This window comes from Equus przewalskii, chromosome 16 (genome assembly GCF_037783145.1).
Source record: "Equus przewalskii isolate Varuska chromosome 16, EquPr2, whole genome shotgun sequence".
Taxonomy (NCBI): Eukaryota; Metazoa; Chordata; class Mammalia; order Perissodactyla; family Equidae; genus Equus; species Equus przewalskii.
Window position 1 is genome coordinate 8,987,516 of NC_091846.1, and position 18,081 is coordinate 9,005,596.

The 18,081-nt window shown below is 39.5% G+C and overlaps 1 long non-coding RNA gene across 1 annotated transcript in view; it reads right to left on the reverse strand.

Moving 5' to 3' along the window:
* Positions 1–8,269: 8,269 nt before the first annotated feature.
* LOC139076311 (uncharacterized) overlaps positions 8,270–18,081 on the reverse strand; it is a 63,031-nt gene continuing 53,219 nt past the window's right edge. The window contains exons 2-3 of the long non-coding RNA XR_011527750.1: positions 10,972–11,075; positions 8,270–10,044 (exon numbers count right to left, since the gene is read on the reverse strand). This is a non-coding gene — a long non-coding RNA (uncharacterized lncRNA). The remainder of the gene's footprint in view (positions 10,045–10,971; positions 11,076–18,081) is intronic.

Genomic DNA, 18,081 nt, shown 5'->3' on the forward strand with positions numbered 1-18,081 from the left:
ATTAACCATAGGCACCAAGCTGTACATTACATCCCCAGGACTTACTTATCTTAAAACTGAAAGTTTGTACCTCTGACCACCTTCACCCATTTCCCCCACCCTATCAACCCCCACCTTTGGTAACCACAAATCTATTCTATGTATCTATGAGTTTAGGTTTTTTTGTTTTGTTTTTTAGATTCCACACATAAGTGAGATCATAGGGAGATCATAGGGTATTTGTCTTTCTCTGTCTGACTTATCATTTAGCATAATGCCCTCAAGGTCCATCCCTGTTGCTGCAAATGGCAGGATTTCCTTCCTTTTCATGGCTGAATAATATTCCATATATATATACACACACACCATCTTCTTTATCCATTCACTTGTCGATGGACACAAGGCTGTTTTCATGTCTTAGCTATTGTAAATAATGCTGCAATGAACATGGAGGTGCATATATCTCTTCGACACAGTGATTTCATTTCCTTTGGATAAATACCCAGAAGTGGAATTAATGGATCATATGGTAGTTCTATTTAGAATTTCTTGAGGAACTCCCATACTATTTTCCATAGTGGCTGCACCAATTTACATTCCCTCCAACAGTGCGTGATGAGTCTTTTTCTCCACATCCCCTCCAACACTTGCTATTTCTTGTCTTTGGTAATAGCCATTCTAACAGGTGTGAGGTGATGTCTTACTGCAGTTTTGATTTGCATTTCCCTGATAATTAATGATGTTGAGCACCTTTTTATATACCTGCTGGCCCTCTGTATGTCTTCTTTGGAAAAATGTCTATTCAGATCCTCTGCCCATTTTTTAATTGGATTATTTGCTTTTTTTCTATTGAGTTGTATGAGTTCTTTATATATTTTGGATACTAACCCCTTATCAGATATGTAATCTGCAAATGCCTTCTCCCATTTGGCAGGTTGCCTTTTCATTTTGTTGATGGTTTCCTTTGCTGTACAGAAGCCTTAGTTCGATGTAGTCCCACTGGTTTATTTTTGCTTTTGTTGCCTTTGCTTTGGTTTCAAATGCAAAACGTCCTTGCTAAGACTGATGTCTAGGTGCTTATCCCCTACGTTTTCTTCTAAGAGTTTTATGGCTTCAGGTCTTTAATCTGTTTTGAGTTGACTTTTGGGTATGGTGTAAGATAGTGGTCCAGTTTTATTCTCTTGTATGTGGCTGACCAGTTTTCCCGACACCATTTATATGCGTGGGTTTATTTCTGGGTACTCTATTCTGCTCCATTGATCTATGTGTCCTTTTTTATGCCAACACTGTTCTGTTTTGATTACTATAGCTTTGTAATATAGTTTGAAATAAGGAAGTGTGATGCCTCCAGCTTAGTTCTTCTTTCTCAAGACTGCTTTGGCTATTTGGAGTCTTTTGGGGTTACACACAAATTTTAGGATTGCTTTTCTATTTCTGTGAAAAATGCCCTTGGAATTTTGATAAGGATTGCATTGAATCTGTAGCTTGCTTTAGGCAGTATGGACATTTTAACAATACTAAGTCTTCCAATTCATGAACACAGAATATCTTTCCATTTATTTATGTCCTCTTTAATTGCTTTCATCAATGTCTTATACTTTTCAGTGTACAGATCTTTCACAACCTTGGTTAAATTTATTCCTAGGTATTTTTTTTGGTAAGAATAATTGTATTCTTTATAATTTTATTGTTTGTAAGAACAATTTTATTCAATTGTAAATGGGGTTGTTTTCTTAATTTCTCTTTCTTATAGCTCATTATTAGTGTATAGCAATGCAACTGGTTTTTGTATATTGATTTTGTACCTGCAACTTTACTGAATTTGTTTATTAGTTCTAACAGTTTTTTGGTAGTCTTTAGGATTTTCTATACAGTCATGCCTCACTTAATGATGGGGACACGTTCTGAGAAATGCATTGTTAGGCAATTCCGTCATTGTGCGAACATCATAGAATGTACTTCCACAAACCTAGATGGTATAGCCTACTACACACGTAGGCGATATGGTACTAATCTTATGGGACCATCATTACACATGCAGTTTGTCACTAATCAGAAAATCGTTATGTAGTTCATGACTATATATGATATCATATCATCTGCAAATAGACATAGTTTTGCCTCTGTTGTGATTTGGGTGCCTTTTATTTCTTTTTCTTGCCTAATTGCTTCTACTAGGACTTCCAGTACCAGATTGAATAAAAGTACCGAGAGTGAGCCTCCTTGATTTGCTCCAGGTGTTAGACAAAAAGCCTTCAGTTTCTCACCATTGAATATGATGTCAGCTGTGGGCTTGCAATGTATGGCCTTTATTATGTTGAGGCACGTTGCCTCTATACCCACTTTGAGTGTTTTTATCATGAATGGCTGTTGGATTCTGTCAAATGCTTATTGTGTGTCTATTGACATAATATTATAATTTTTATCTTTCATTTTGTCAATGTGGCGTATCACATCGATTGATTTGTGGACACTGAACTGTCCTTGCATCCCTGGAATAAAATCTGCTTGATCATGGTTTATGACCCTCTTAATGTGTAATTGAATTTGGTTTTCTACTGTCTTTCTATTCCATAATTTATTTGTCTCAGCTCTAATATTTATTATTTCCTTCCTTCTGATTTCTGCTTGCTCTTCTGTTTCTTGTAAACAGCATATAACTGGATTATTAAAAAAAATCTATTCTTCCAATTTCTACTTTTTGACTGGAGTGTTTAGTCTATTTACATTTAACGTAATTACTAGTAAGGTAAGATTTTTGTACGTCATTTTTAAAATTCTTTTCTTTATGTCATGTCTTTTTCCCTCTATTCCTCCATTACTACCTTCTCTTGTGTTAAATAGAAATTTCCTACTACAGCATTTTAATTATCTTGTTGTTTCTTTTCTATATACTTCTGGGTTATTTTCTTATTGACTGCCCTTGTGATTATACTAAAATCTTAACTTAGAACAATCTACTTTGGATTAATATCAATTTAATGTAAATAATCTGAACCCGTAAACCTGGGCTGTTGAAGCAGAGAGCATGGAACTTTAACCACTAAGACACAGGGCCAGATCCCCTGATTATCTCTTTTTCTTTGGCTTTTGGCAGTTTGATTATGACGTATTTAGGTACGGATCTCTTTGAAATTATCCTGCTTGGAGTTCATTGAGCTTGGGTGTGCAGATAAATGTCTTTCATCACTGCGGGAAGTTTTTGGCCCCTGTTACTTCAATATTCTTTCTCACCCTTTCTTTCTTTCCTCTCCTTCTTGGACTCCCTGTATGTGTATACTGGTATGCTGGATGGTGTCCCACAGGTTTCTGAGGCTCTGTTCATTATTCTTCAGTCTTTTTCTTTTTGTTCCTCAGATTGGATCATCTCAATTAGTCTATCTTCAAGTTTATTGTTCCTTCTGCTGCTCAGATCCTCTGTTGAGGCCCTCTAGTGAAGTTTTCATCATAGTTTTTCCACTTTTCAACTCCAGAATTTCCTTTAAAAAATAATGTCTCTCTCTTTATTGATATACTCTATTTTGTGAGACATCATTCTCATACTTTCCTCTTATTCTTCAACATGATTTCCTGTGTGATTGATGATTTAAAGTCTCTGTCTAGTAAGTCTGACATGTAGCCCTCCTCAAGGACAGTTTCCTTTGAGTGCTTTTTCTCCTGTGTGTAAGACATTCTTTGCTGTTTGTGTGTGTGTCTTGTAATTTTTTGCCAAAAACTGTACCTTTCAGATAATATAATTTGACAAGTATAGAAATAAGATTCTCTCCTTCCCAAAGTTTTTGTTGTTGTTGCTGCTGTTGTTTGTTTATTTAGCGACTTTCCTAGACTAATTCTGTAAAGTCTGTATTCTTTGTCGTGTATGGCCACTGAAGTCTGCTTGTTAGCTTGGTGGTCAGCTAACGATTCCACAGAGATTTCCTTGTATGCCTTGAACCAATAAGTCTCTTATTCCTTCCCTAGGGTTTCTGTGTGTGTTGGGGCATTCCTGAAAAACTCCCACAGTAGTTTACAACTCTGCCATAGCCTTCACTTCCTGCTTGTGCAGACACTCAAGGTTAGCCAGAATTGGGAACTTTGGGCTTTCTCAGTTCTTTCTTCGGCATACACACAGCTCTAGGTATGCAGACACCCTGTGTGAGTCTGTGGTCTTCTCGATTCCCAGGAATATATAGAAACTTTTGGTAGGACTGTTCTCAGAGAAGGGAGTTCTAGTCAGATCAAAGAAAGAGAAGATCTAGGCCCAGCCCCATGGCCAAGTGGCAAAGTTCCATGCGCTCCACTTCGGTGGGCCAGGTTTGCGGGCTCAGATCCCAGGTGTGGACCGGCTCCACTCACTAGCCATGCTGTGGAGGTGTCCTACAAATAAAATGGAGAAAGCTTGGCATGGGCCTTAGCTCAGGGCTGGTGTTCCTCAAGCAAAAAAAAAAAAGAAGAAGAGGATTGGTAACGGATGTTAGCTCAGGGTGAATCTTCCTCCGGAAAAAACATCTCACAACGGAACTTTTTAGTAGGCAGTCGGACAGGTTAAATAGTGCCAATTCTTTGGGGATGACCCTTTGGGAGCTCTGCACTCATTCTGCCCTCTCTTGTGGCTGCTAGGCTGCTGGTTTTCAGAGCTTTTGTATTTGGCTTTCAAGGCTACTAAAGAACTATGGAAACATTTATAGGATTAGGACAGGTTGAAATGTCACAAGGATCCCTCCGTTTACTGAGATTTAGCTGTTTTTCTTGAAGAAGCACTCACAAGACTGATGAAGACTTTAATTTCCAGAGTCCTGAAAAAAGTTGATTTTGACGGGTTTTGCCACCTTTCTCATTGTTTTTCTGCAGGGGCATATTTTCAGAGGTCCTTACTCTGCCATTCTGGAAGTTGCCCTCATGGTAAGGGAGAGCATGATCTCTGCAAAGCTTTGGCTGTGTCTCCCGATTGAAGACTATTACTGGATTGAAATTAAGGACTTCTGTCTGTCAAAGACACCACTAAGAGGATGAAAACGGAAACCAAAGAGTGGTATTTGCAATACATATGACTGACAAAGAATTGTCACAAATTAGTATGATTAATGCTAATTAATACTAATTAATTAACTAATTAATTAATCATCCTAATATGGTTAATACTAGTTAGACATAGTTCAATAAAGTGAACTGAAGGAATTACTTGGAACACCATCCAAAAAGACAGAGATGTAAAATATAAAAGTACACCAAACTATAAGGAGACAAGAGTAATAAGTTTTAGCATATATAAAGAGACAGTTTTCAAAAACATATGACTAGGAGTTTTTCAGAAATATTGCTAGATTTAAGTTCTCAAATATGGGAAGACAAATGAAACTCAAATTAGAAAAAAAGTCCACAACCAGATTCAACATAGAGAAACTATAGAACGTAAAAGACAAAAAGGAAGATCTCAAAAACATCCAGGAAAAAAAGACAGATTATCTACAAAGAAATGGCAATGAGAATAAAATCTTGTCTTTTAGTGACCATGGTAATCAGTCAATGAATTATTTTCAATGTGCTAAGAGACAATAAAGAGTCTTCACTGTTCTCTATCCACTGAAATCATCTTTAAGAACAAAGGCTAAGCAAAGACATTTTCTGACTTAAAAACTAGGAGTGTTTTTCTCTAAAAGATACTCACTAAAGGAAATACTAAAAGACATGTGGAAAAAAATATCCTTGAGGAAATGTCTGAGAAACAAGGAGAAATCGGGAGCATAGATGTTGCTAAGTATAAATACAGATGGTATAAAATAATAAACGTAATGTCTAATTTGGGCATGAGGGAAAATAGGGCAGACCTAAAATACTGACCAACGACTGGAAGCGTGGTCTGGTTTGAGTGCTGCTCAGAGGTTAAGAGAACAGATACTACATCCAGATTGCCTCGATTTGAATCCTGACCCTGGGCCTTATTATTTGGTCCTTATTAATTTCTTTTAGGCAAGTTAATTAACATCTTTGTATGTCTATTTACTTCTCTTACCATGAGGATGGTAATAGCATCTACCTCACAAGTGTATTGTGAGGCTTAAAGTAGTTAATATACGTAAACCACTTAGAACAGTGCTTGATACAGAGCAAGGACTTTATAAGCATCAGCTGTGGTTCTCAAGAAAGCATTAGAAGGTCCTCGTGTTGCCGGGTAAAATGCACAAGCATGGTGCGAGACTTTAACAAACCTCTTTTGACAGCCATCATTGAGAAAATAAAAACACTATTGGCAAAATTGTTTTAGCTGATTCATAAAAAAGTTTGTACCCAACTAACTCAAACTACACAGACTTTTCAAAAATCTATTTATTAATCTACAAGATAATTCTAAGAAGTAGAAATCAAACAGGTTGTGGCAGACACTGCTGGTGGCCTTCCCAATGTTCAGCCTGCCTTTCTCATGCACAGGACACTGGTTTTCTGTACAGTAGCAACGTGTCCAGCTAAGACATGCTCCCAGATGTAGTTACGGTCATACGTCCATGTGGCTTAGTTCAGATCACTGAGATTTAAGTGGAAATCATTCGTTTGGATTTCTGGAAAAATTATTTATGCCTTTAAAGCTAATATGCCTTGAACCAACATGTTTCCCATCCTTCGGCTCTAAGTGTGTAAGGACACATGCCTTCAGAGCTCCTGCAAACAGTTGACAACCCTGCCTTAGCTCTCAACTTCTTGCTGTCACAGAGCCTGAAGGTCACCCAGAGGTGAGAACTTATGGCCTTCTCAGGTCCTTCCTGAGCATGTGCGTAGTCCTAGGCATGTAGACAGCCCTGCACACGTGTGTGGCCTTTTACATTCCCGGGAACATGTAGGAGCTTTTCAATGCTCTCTATGGACTTCATTCCAAATAATCTCACTTATTCAAGGAGATCTCACTAAAAGTTTCTGGCACTTTAAAAATGGACTTTGACAAGTTGTTCCCTGACATTGGCCAAGAATAATAATAAAGTGGAATTTTCTATGTCCATCATCAAAATAGACCATATAACTACAGTAATTATAGAAGAGTGGCATTATTGCAGAAATACACACACATACACATTTTTCACATGATATAGGTTACATTTTAAATTAGTAGGAAGGGATGAATATTCCATAAATAGATTGGAATGATTGGCAGTCCATTTAGGAGAAATATAGATCCTTATGTCATTCCTTACACAAGAATAAATTCCAACTTAAAATCTATCTATATACATATACAAACATATATATATAAAGAAACGGTCTAGTGGTTAAGATTCTGCACTCTCACTGCCACAGGATGGGTCCATTTCCTAGTCAGGGAACCACACCACCCATCTGCCGATTGTCACACTGTGGTGGCTGCGTGTTGCTGTGATGCTTAAAGCTACAACACCGGTATTTCAAATACCAGCAGGGTCACCCATGGTGGACAGGTTTCAGCGGAGCTTCCAGACTAAGACAGACTAGGAAGAAGGACCTGGCCACCCACCTCCGAAAAAACTGGTCATGAAAACCCTGTGAGTAGCAGCGGAGCGCTGTCTGATAGAGTGCCAGGAGGTGAGAGGATGGCGCAATGTGACTGGGCAGGGTTCCGCTCTGCAGTGCACAGGGTCGCTAGGAGTCAGAAATCGACTCCATGGCACTAACAACAAAAATAAAAAGAAAACTTTGAACGTATTTAGCAATCTTAGTGTGGGGAAGAAATCTTTTTCTGGACAAGAGGAAAACAAGAAAACATAAAGGCAAATCTTGCCAAGTGAAATACATCCTCATAGTGAAGGTCACCACAAATAAAATTAAAGACAAACACCAGGCTGATCGACAATTCTTATAAAATACGTGAGAGAAAAAGGAAATTCAAGTTAAATAACAAGATCCTATTTTTAACCTATTAGATTGGCAGAAGGAAAAAGAGCCCGCAGGAGATTGATACTATGCCCCGTTACCGAGGCGTGAAGACACAGGCACACTCTCCTCCACTGTTGCGAGAATACAAACTGGTAGAGCTGTTTGGGGAGGCAATTTGGCAGGATCCAACAAAATTTTAAAGGTACATAATTCTAATACAGCATTTCCACTTCTAGAAATCTGTGCTGCAGAATATTCATGCGTGCACAAGATCTATGTGCATGGGGCTGCTGACTGCAGTTCTGTTAACGATTGTCAAGAACTAAGCACCTGAATGTCTTATCAGTCTTCTGTATGTGTGCGTGTGCTTGTGTGTGTGCATGTGTAAAGAGAGGGAGGAAAGGGGTGACAGAGAGAGAGAGAGACTGCAACAAAGATTCAAACTGTTTTGCAATTATTTTGCATAATGAAATTTTTTTCTTTTCTTGTTTTGGTGACCCAGAGTGATGACAGGACAGCTGGGCTTCATGGGAAAATACGGCAAAAGAGGGACTTTTATGTTTTATAACATATACTTTTATATTATTTACATTTTCTAGTGATTTTTAAAAACAACAAAAAAGAAAAATGTAAGCTACAGAACTGTGTCTTATGGTTCCATGAAGGTAAAAGAACTCTACAGAGGTAGACATACATTTATTTATCTACTATAAATGTCTGATAAAAACACACCCTCACTGTGAACAGTGGCTGCCCCCTGGGCGTGATAGGGAGGTGATGGAGAGAGAAGGCAGGGCTTTTTACCTATATATTTCAGTTCTGTTTGGTGCTTTGATGAGCTTGTAACATGCTTTTGAAATTTAAAAAAATGAGTAAATGAACAACATGCCAATAAAGAGAAGGGGAAAGAAAGGCAGCTGCTTTCAAGCTCAGAAGGAAGACAGGGAGGTGTCTTCCAGATTGGGGAAGAGTGGGTAGACAGCAGCGAGCACAGAGGTGGTGGAGAGCGCGGGCAGCTGGTGCTGCACGTCCTGGGAGAGCTGGAGGGGGACGCATCCATGCACAGTGAGCACTGGCCTGCAGGCAGGAGAGAAGCACTGAAGAGAAAGCGAGGACAAACGGAGGTCAGAGGTCCTGAGGTTGGCTGTCTGTGAGAAGGGAGACTACAGTTGGAGTCTAGCTGGAAGAGCACCGAGAAGGTACTGAGTAAATGCCATAGGGAACGGAAGGTGTTCTCGTTTTTAGATGTGTCTCCTAAACATATCAGTGATTTTATTTCTGTGAAAACCAAGACAGTTTTCTTCAGTTAGAACCATCTTCTTTAAACCATGACCGTAGACCACCTGTGCCTTGGCTAATGTGATTCACAATGAATGACATTTCAGAGCAATTGGCTCTCTTTATCTCTATTATTTTATGTTTCTACAGCAGGATTGGGACTTCCCTTTTGCTGTAGAAGGGAGTGAATAATAGAGGAGAGAGAATGCGTGTGTGACAAATTCAAATGTGATAATAATTCAATTTTAATTTGAAGAAGACTTACCTGAGAAAATTGCATGGTAAACATGCTATTTGTGTAAAATATCCTTAAAATCCATGCAAAATCTACACTGTCTCCCTGGATGTGATGCATAAAGAAATCCTGAATGTGTGCTGAGTTAAAACCAGCTAAACTGGAAAGAATTTGTGTTTTGGCGAGAGAAGCATAAGTACAAAGGACTTAGGAACAGCCAGGTTCCTGCGGAAGGAGATACATATGGTGTCTATTGCGGCATTTCACTTCTTACTCCTTTTGAGTGAGAATAAAATTATTGTATTCTTTGCTTTTCAAAAATCTTCTCTAGTTGTTTTTCTGGTGTGGTTGGTCAGCAAACTCTGATCCATAGAAGAAGTCTGGGAGAGTCCATTAAATATATCTGGATGTCACTGCACTTCAAAGCACCGAATATTTGAGATGCGTCCTATGGGAACCAGTAAATATAATTGATGATCTTGATGATGATGAGATCATATCGCCAGAAATTTTAGCATCACAGCAGATTATCCTTCCTTTTAAAAGGTGAAGTTTTGGGATGAATTTTGCGTCTAATGAATGCATGGGTCTGAGAACTGTTCTACCAAATGGTAATAATGATTCACTTTGAGGTTTTGACACGTCTTCTGTCTCTCTAGGTTTCAGTAATTTCTAATGTCCAGTCCAGCTTCCAAATGCTGTCCTTCCATGGTTAACTGGATCTTGTCTGTTAGCTGAGGGCGGCAAATTAACACAACAGAATTTTATTCCCCATGGTTGCAATAGCTAAAATAAGTAGTACAATAGTCCCCTCCTTACCTGAGGGGGATACCTTCCAAGACCCCCAGTGGATGCCTGAAACCATGGATAATACCAAACTCCATATTTCCTATGCTTTTTCCTATACGTGCATACCTATGATAAACTTTAATTTATAAATTAGACATAATAAGACATTAACAACAATAATAAAATAGAACAATTATAACAATATACTGTAATAAAAGTTACCATAGCTCTTAGCAACCTCAGCATATGATTTTTTTCCTGTCCTTATGAAGTCAAGAACTTTCACCTTTTCTCTTAAAGGAAGAATTCTACGGCTTCTCTTTGGCATATCCGAATTGCCAGCATCACTACTCTTGCACTTTGGGGCTATTACTAAGTGAGATAAGGGTGGCTTAGCCACAAGCACTGCGATACTGTGACAGTCGATCTGATAACCCAGACAGCTACTAAGCGACTAACAGGCAGCCTACAGTGTGTGGATGTGACGGACAAAGGGATGACTCACCCCCCGGGCTGCATGGAGTGGGACAGGATGAGATTTCATCACCCTACTCAGAATGGTGTGCAATTTAAAACTTGTGAATTGTATATTTCTGGAATTTTCCATTTATATATTTCCAATTTCCTATATATATATATGTTATATATTTTCACTATATTTTCCATTCCATTTTGGACTGCCGTTGACCACAGCTGACCCCGGGTAACTGAAACCACGCAAACCAAAATGGCAAATGAAAGCGCACTACTGTGCTGGCGGAGACTCAGAGAAAGCGGCGTGCTCGTGTGCTGCTTGTAGGTGTGTGAATTGCTACAACTTGTTTTGGAAAGCAATCTGGCAATATCTACGGCACTGAATAACTCATACATACCTGATGGTGAAGAAGCAGGACACAAAGGCGGCAAGCAGAAAGCAACGTTCTTCTCTCCTCTCAGTGACACTCCGTCTCTTTTATGGTTTCTTTCTTGTCCCTAGCTGACATCAAAGGCAGTTTATATAAGCTTTTCTGTCACTTTTCGATTTAAAAAAGTCTCTAGTCAGTTTTATTCAAACATTGACACTGTAAAAGTCAAAACTCCGGACTTTGCATAAAGCTTCTCCCTGCGCCAGGCAGGTGCTTTGGAGGGAAAGGGGGGCCGCCGGCTTCTCCGCTTCGCGCGGTCTCCAGGCTTAGAACCTGGCCCGGATGGAGACGGGGAAGCAGGGGCGACGATCAGGAGGTCCGGAGAGGTATTGCCTGTCTGCCACTGTCAATAGCGGGGGCGGACGCGCTTTGGACTTGATAGACCCTTAGAGCAGACCTTTTCCCCCCACGGAGCACTTTCCTTCAGGTTTGGCCACCAGGAAACCCCGGTCGCTACTTCTATGATGTGCAAAGGGCCCCTTGCACGGCCCCAGTTAGTCTCTTCCTCTGCCTGGTGGTGTCTCCACATCCACTCCCTGTTCGTAGAGCTCATCACTTCTCCAGGCACCTCTTGAGCAGGATTCAAAACTGCTCCAGGCCGCCTCCGTCCTGCCGTCAGGGGAACACCGCACCGTTAGTGGAAGCGAGGCACAGGGCGCAAGCGGCTCTTTACTTCGCTGCCTTTGGCCACTGCAGTCACCCTCTTGCCTGCAGACTTATTTCAGGGGGCAAGAGTAAGAAACTAGGTAGCTGTGACCCCAAACTCCAGGAGACAGTATGGAGTTCTCCCGGTGTTCCCCTGAAGCCTCTCTCAATAGCTTGAGGTGTGAGGGTCGCTCCCTCCGCCGCTCCCAAAGGGGCAAAGAGAAGGATGATACCCCCGCCTTTCAAGAACTTCCTCCGGAGAAAGTCTCCCTCAGCCCCGCCTCTTCTACCCCCAACCCCCACTCTTAGGTTGGTGTTGGCCTAAGGCCTTAAAACCAGCTTTTGACCTTTGCAAGCCGAGCACATATGTATAGGACCCCTGAGGAATGTGAGAATGCCCACCATCTCTTTTCCTCTGACTCTTGGACCTCTGGCTAAGATTTGAGTCCTGTTTTACATCTTAATTTACATCCCTTTGACCTAGCTATCCCACTCTTTGGGAATCTATGCTATAGAAATAAAAGTACCAGTGTACAAAGATATTTACAGTTGTAGTCAGAGAGAGAGAGAGAGAGAGACAAAAGAAAGAAAGGAAAGAAAGAAAAAAGAAAGAAAACTTAACTCCATAAAGGAATGGGGGAATGTTTGATTAAATCACATTCACTGTGATTTCGTACAGTTCCATGGTCACACAATGGAATATTATGCAGCCATTAAAAATAGTTATACTTTATTATTTGGATGATATTTTCTATATATTATTCGTGGGGAATAAAGGAAATTGCAGAGTGATGTGATCAGGAAGAATACACCCAAGTTATTGATAATAGTCATCTTAGTGGGTGACAATGACAGCAAGAATGGGAGGAGCTTCATCATTTAAAAAATATGTTGTTATATTGTTGTATATATTACAGCAAACATTTATACTTTGGCAATTAAAGAATAATGTAATAAAGAAAAATAAAGGAAGAAATATGAAGAATTCATCAAACTATAAGGAGAGATTGCCCAGAAAGTGTTGAGTTCTAAAAAATCTTCAAGGAAGAAATAATTTCCATGCTGTAAAAACTATTACAGAGCATGGGAAAAATGGAAACCTTCCAGTTTAATTTTTGGAGGCTAGATTTACCAAGATACCAAAATTAGAAAAGACTGATCATTAATGCAAAAATGCAAAATAAAACATTAGCAAATTGAATTAGTATATTTAAAGGATAAGGCAAAGTAATCAAGCTGAATTATTCCAGTTACACAAGATTGCTTTACATTAGAAAATATATTAATATAATTCACAACCTGAACAGATTAAAGGAGAAAACCATAGATTTTTAAAAATATTTTGATAAAATTCAACAATTCCTAATTGTTTAAAAAAAAAGCTCTTTCTTCAGGGCCGGTCTGGTGGCCCAGCAGTTAAGTTTGCACGTTCTGCTTTTCAGTGGCCCTGGATTTGCCTGTTTGGATCCCAGGTGCGGACATGGCACTGCATTACACGCCATGCTATGGTAGGCGTCCCACATATAAAGTAGAGGAAGATGGGCACGGATGTTAGCTCAGGGCCAGTCTTCCTCAGCAAAAAGTAGGAGGACTGGTAGTAGTTAGCTCAGGGCTGATCTTCCTCAAAAAACAAAACAAAACAAAACAAAACAAAAGCTCTTTGGTGAATTGGGAATACAGGGATCCTTCCTTCAGTTGATGCGTGATGCGCTATATTCCCAATGCCCCTGAATTCCCATCTCGCTCATCTGCATTGACACGTCGGGGCTTCTCCTCTCCTGCTGCGTGCTCTGGTTTCCTGCTGGAACTGACTAATAGGAACCTCAGCAAGAAGTTTGAGGGAAGATGAGAGTGAGGTCAGAGTATTTGTTCCTCTGACTCCCTCCCCGCAAGGTCACCTGAGTTGTCACTGTGCTGCTAAGGGCCGCTGACTCCACAGGACTGTCTCTCTCTGGGTTCTTGAAATTGCTCCCTCTGTTGTCCCTTTGACGTAGGAGTGGTGAAAGTGCAGCTGCTCCTAAGCCTTGGGTTGCTGCGCTACCCCTGCGGTCCCCAGGACACAAGCCTTCATAAAGACGGATTCGCAGTAGCTCTGTCCTATAAAGTCATCAAGAATACTGAATTGGGGAGTACTGAACCATTGGTCCTGCAGAAATGCAGGGTTAGGTTCCTGAGAACCTCTGGCCATACATTTTTGTCAACCCATGAATACGGAACCTCGTTTTACATGTGTTTCTGTTTAAAGACACCTCGTATAATGTATACTGTCCATTCATGAACATTGAACTCACAGCCAGTGAGACCAGCCCACGCCGGAAGGAAGCTTATCCAACACGCATTTTCTCTGTAAGGTGCATGGCTGTGCTTAGGACACTAGGGAGCACGTCAGCACCTCGCTTGGGGGCCGTTTGAAACAGCAAAATCACCAACGAAAGCACAAAAATGTGAAAAGCGTGTCACGAAGTAGACTGTGAAAAAACACCCGCTTCCGTTATGAAGGCTGAGACAAGGAGGTGGAGGGCGGCCAACCTCAGCTGGGAAGCTGCACGTCATGACAGATTTTTTGCCACTCTGCACATGTCTGTGAATAACTGTGAAAGCACCGCAAGCATTGATTTCAGAGTTATAAATAAATTTTAACAAGTAGGTGAATTTGCAAATACGGAATCATGGACAATGAGGATTGACTGTAGTCCCTTTACAAACAAATTCTCAGATTATGCTATTTCAAAAAGCCAACGGTTTCTTACTGGTAGTCTGAGTTTATAGGTGTATATGCCAGAAATCTATGGCAAATATCACATCGAATGATGAAAAATTGGAAGCATTACTAGTAGAGGAACAAGGAAAGGCTGCTGTACCATTCATTGTGCCGGAAATCTTTAGCCAAAGTGATAAGAAATAGAAATAAGATATGAATATTGGCAAGGAAAGATGAAAATGTCTTTGATTTAGATGACATGATTATCCATCCATAAAATCCAAAAGAATAAATTAAAACCTATTTAACCAATAAGAATGCATCAGTGTGGATGGTATTAAATCAACATTTAAAAAGTAATAGCTTCCCTAAATGCCCGCCAAAAGCAATCAGAAAATGTAATTGAAAAAAAATCCATTCACAACACCGATCAAACCTCTAAAATTCCTAAGAACAAACCCAACAAGCAAAATATAATATTCATGAGAACAAAAGATAAAACTATTAAAGGACCAAAAAAGCACATCTGAATGAACGAGGAGTTAAACTATGTTCCTAGTTTGAATGACTGAATATTTTTAAAATGTCGGTCATCCTCAAATTAATCTATAAATCCTTTGCAATGCCAGTTAAAGCTCCCTTCCCCAACCCAAAGCTTATAACCCACGTCAGATGTTATCAAAAATTCATTTGGAAGAACGTATGCACCAGACCAGCAAGGCTGACTTTGAAATAGGAGACTAATGAGGATGTCAAAGTACACAACAGTTTATAGTAACTTAAAAACTGTGACAGAAAGGGAAGGAGTACACAGATCAGAGGAACACGGTGTAGAGTCCAGACACAGGCGTAGGCATACATAGGAATTTAGTAAATGACAAAGGTTGTCCTTTGGACCAGTAAGTAAAAAATTCAATAAATGCTCTTGGAAAATAAATGGTGCAAAAAGCTATTTGCAACATATGTAATAAAAGACAAAGGATAAATAGACAGAATAAATAAGTAATTCTTACAGATCAATAGGAGAAAGTACAAAAAAAAGGGCCTTGGGCAAAGAATATAAAAAGACAATTTAGAGGAAAACACACAAATGACCAGCAACTAAATGAGGAGATCCTCAAATTCAATAGCAATCAGGGAAATGCAGATTAAATGAGAATGAGATATCATTTTCAACCATCAGTTTGGCAAAAGTTGAAGAGAGTGGTAACAGCAAGTGTTGAGGAAGCAGAGGAAATGATATTTTCCTTCATTATATGTGGTTCAGCTCTTTTGGAGAGTAACATGGCAATATAAATTAAAATATTTTAGATACATACACCCTATGATCCAAAAACGCATTTCTAGTCATCTAATGTAGAGAAATACTTTCACATTAGCACAAAGAGATATTGATTTAACAGTGAAAAATAGGAAACCAACTTAAATGTTCATTAAAAGCAGAATGTTTGAATGATCTGTTATGCTTTTGTGCTATGGATCACTGTAGCAATTTTGTTTAAAAAGCTAGATCAATATATACCAGCATTAAAATATCTCTGACATGTATTGTCAAGTGAAAAAGGTATATTGCTGAGAATGCATGCAATGCTATGGAATATATGTTAAATAAAAAAATCCACACAGACTGTTTATTTCTATTATTATCTATGTAGGTAGGTGTGTAAACACATAGAAAAATGTCTGTAAGGATACGTGCCAAATTAATAAGCAGAGGTGAATGAGATTGAAAAGTGGTCATCAAAGAGACTCTTGCTTTATTTTTAATTTTCTTCTATTTTTTTAAAAGTTTAATTGTAGTGAAAAACATATGACATAAAGTTTACCATCTTAACCATTCTCAGTTGTATAGTTCAGAAGTGTTAAGTATATTCACATTAGTGTGCAACAGCTCTCCAGAACTTTTTCATGTTGCAAAGCTGAAACTCTATACCCATTAAACAGCAACTTTCCATTTCTCCCTCCCCCAACCCCTAGTAACCACCATTCTTTCTGTCTCTCTGAATTTGACTGCTTTAGCTACCTCATACAAGAGGAATCATAAACTATTTGTCTTTTTGTGGTTGGTTTATTTCACTTAGCATAATATCTTCAGCATTTAATCCGTGCTGTAGAGTATGTCTGAATTTCATCCCTTTTTAAGGCTGAATAGTATTCCATTGTATGTAAATACCACATTTTGTTTATCCATTTATCCATAAATGGATACTTGAGTTGCTTCCACCTCTTAGCTATTGTGAATAGTGCTGCTGTGAACATGGGTGTGCAAATATCTCTGAGATCCTGCTTCCTTTCTTTTGGATATATACCCAGAAATGTGATTGCTGAATCATGGGGTAGTTCTGTTTTCAATATTTTGAGGAACTGCCATACTGATCTTGTTTCATTTTTCTTATCTGCATATTTCACAGGAATATATTTATGTATTGTTTATATAATTAAGAGTAAAGGAAAAAATTAGTTTAGATAGATGAAGTTCAAAGGACACCAAACACCAAGTAATAGCGGTTTTGGTGACAGCTAAGAATGGGGAGGCTTGGTGGTCTCTGGCCTACCGAAACACCTGTGAACTGAGAGTGTTGAAAAGGATGCATTTAGCATTTAATTAGCCCTACTGATTGTTTTATTGTTCACAAATATCCACAAGCCTCACCTTGGGGAAGCTTATACTTCTCCACCCAACAGATAACCAGCATGGCCATCTGACTTGCTTTGGCCAGTGAAATGCGAGCAAAAGTGCAGAGAATTGACTCCAGTTTCAAGAGCCAATCCTTGGTTTTCTATGTCCTCTTTCCCCTCTGCTGTGATAACCAGCAATGTCCCAAGCAGAGGCCGCAATGACAGCCAGGGTCTTTAAGGGAGGACGTGTGTGTAACAGAGTTGCAGCCAAACTTTGATGCATGTAAACCATGAGTGAGAAGTAAATCTTAGGGGTCGAAAACAACTGGACTTATTTATGATGCCACAGGACAATGTGGTCTGTCTGTCTCATGTAAAATGTTTTTGTGACAGATGACATGAGTGGAGCCATATTAAAATAGAGCCAGAGCAGCTATTTCAGAAGAAGTGCCTTGTGTGTCTTGTTTTCTTTACCTTCCAAACTGGACCAAACGACCAACATTCCAACAAGTCAGTAAGGACAAGAAGATCCTGTTTGTAAGGACTGATGTATTTGGACTTTGCTGATGACTCAATTGCTAGCCAATCAATGAAGTACAAGTCTAGCCTTTTGCCTGAGAACCGAATCTCAAGCCAATCTATGAAGTACAAACCTAACCTCACCTCGTCTAGCACAAATGACCTATTCTTTAATGCAACTTACTTCATCTTCCTCCCTGTTTCCCGTAACAATCCTGAGCCCCTCTCCTGTAATTGGGACACTATTAAGGTTTCTACATAAATCTATGTCCCCTGAATTGCAATTATTTGATCCCCAATAAACACTTTGCTCTTAAATTGGTTTCTCTTTTTGTAGGTTGACAACTTAAACCCCCTCATCTCCGTGAAGTCTGTGGACTCTGAGTGAGAACAGGAATATGTAAACTTGAGGCCTCTTCTCCTCCAGTAACCCTCGGTCCTCTTCTGAAGATAGGTATGCTCCACCACAGTGCCGGGGAAAAATGCCCCTACCATACGTCTGGATTGTACTTCAGGGAAGAGGCCATGCAGCCCAGGATGTGGCACCTCAGAAATCATGCAGAGTCCCATAAGCCTGAAAGAGATGGAAGGTT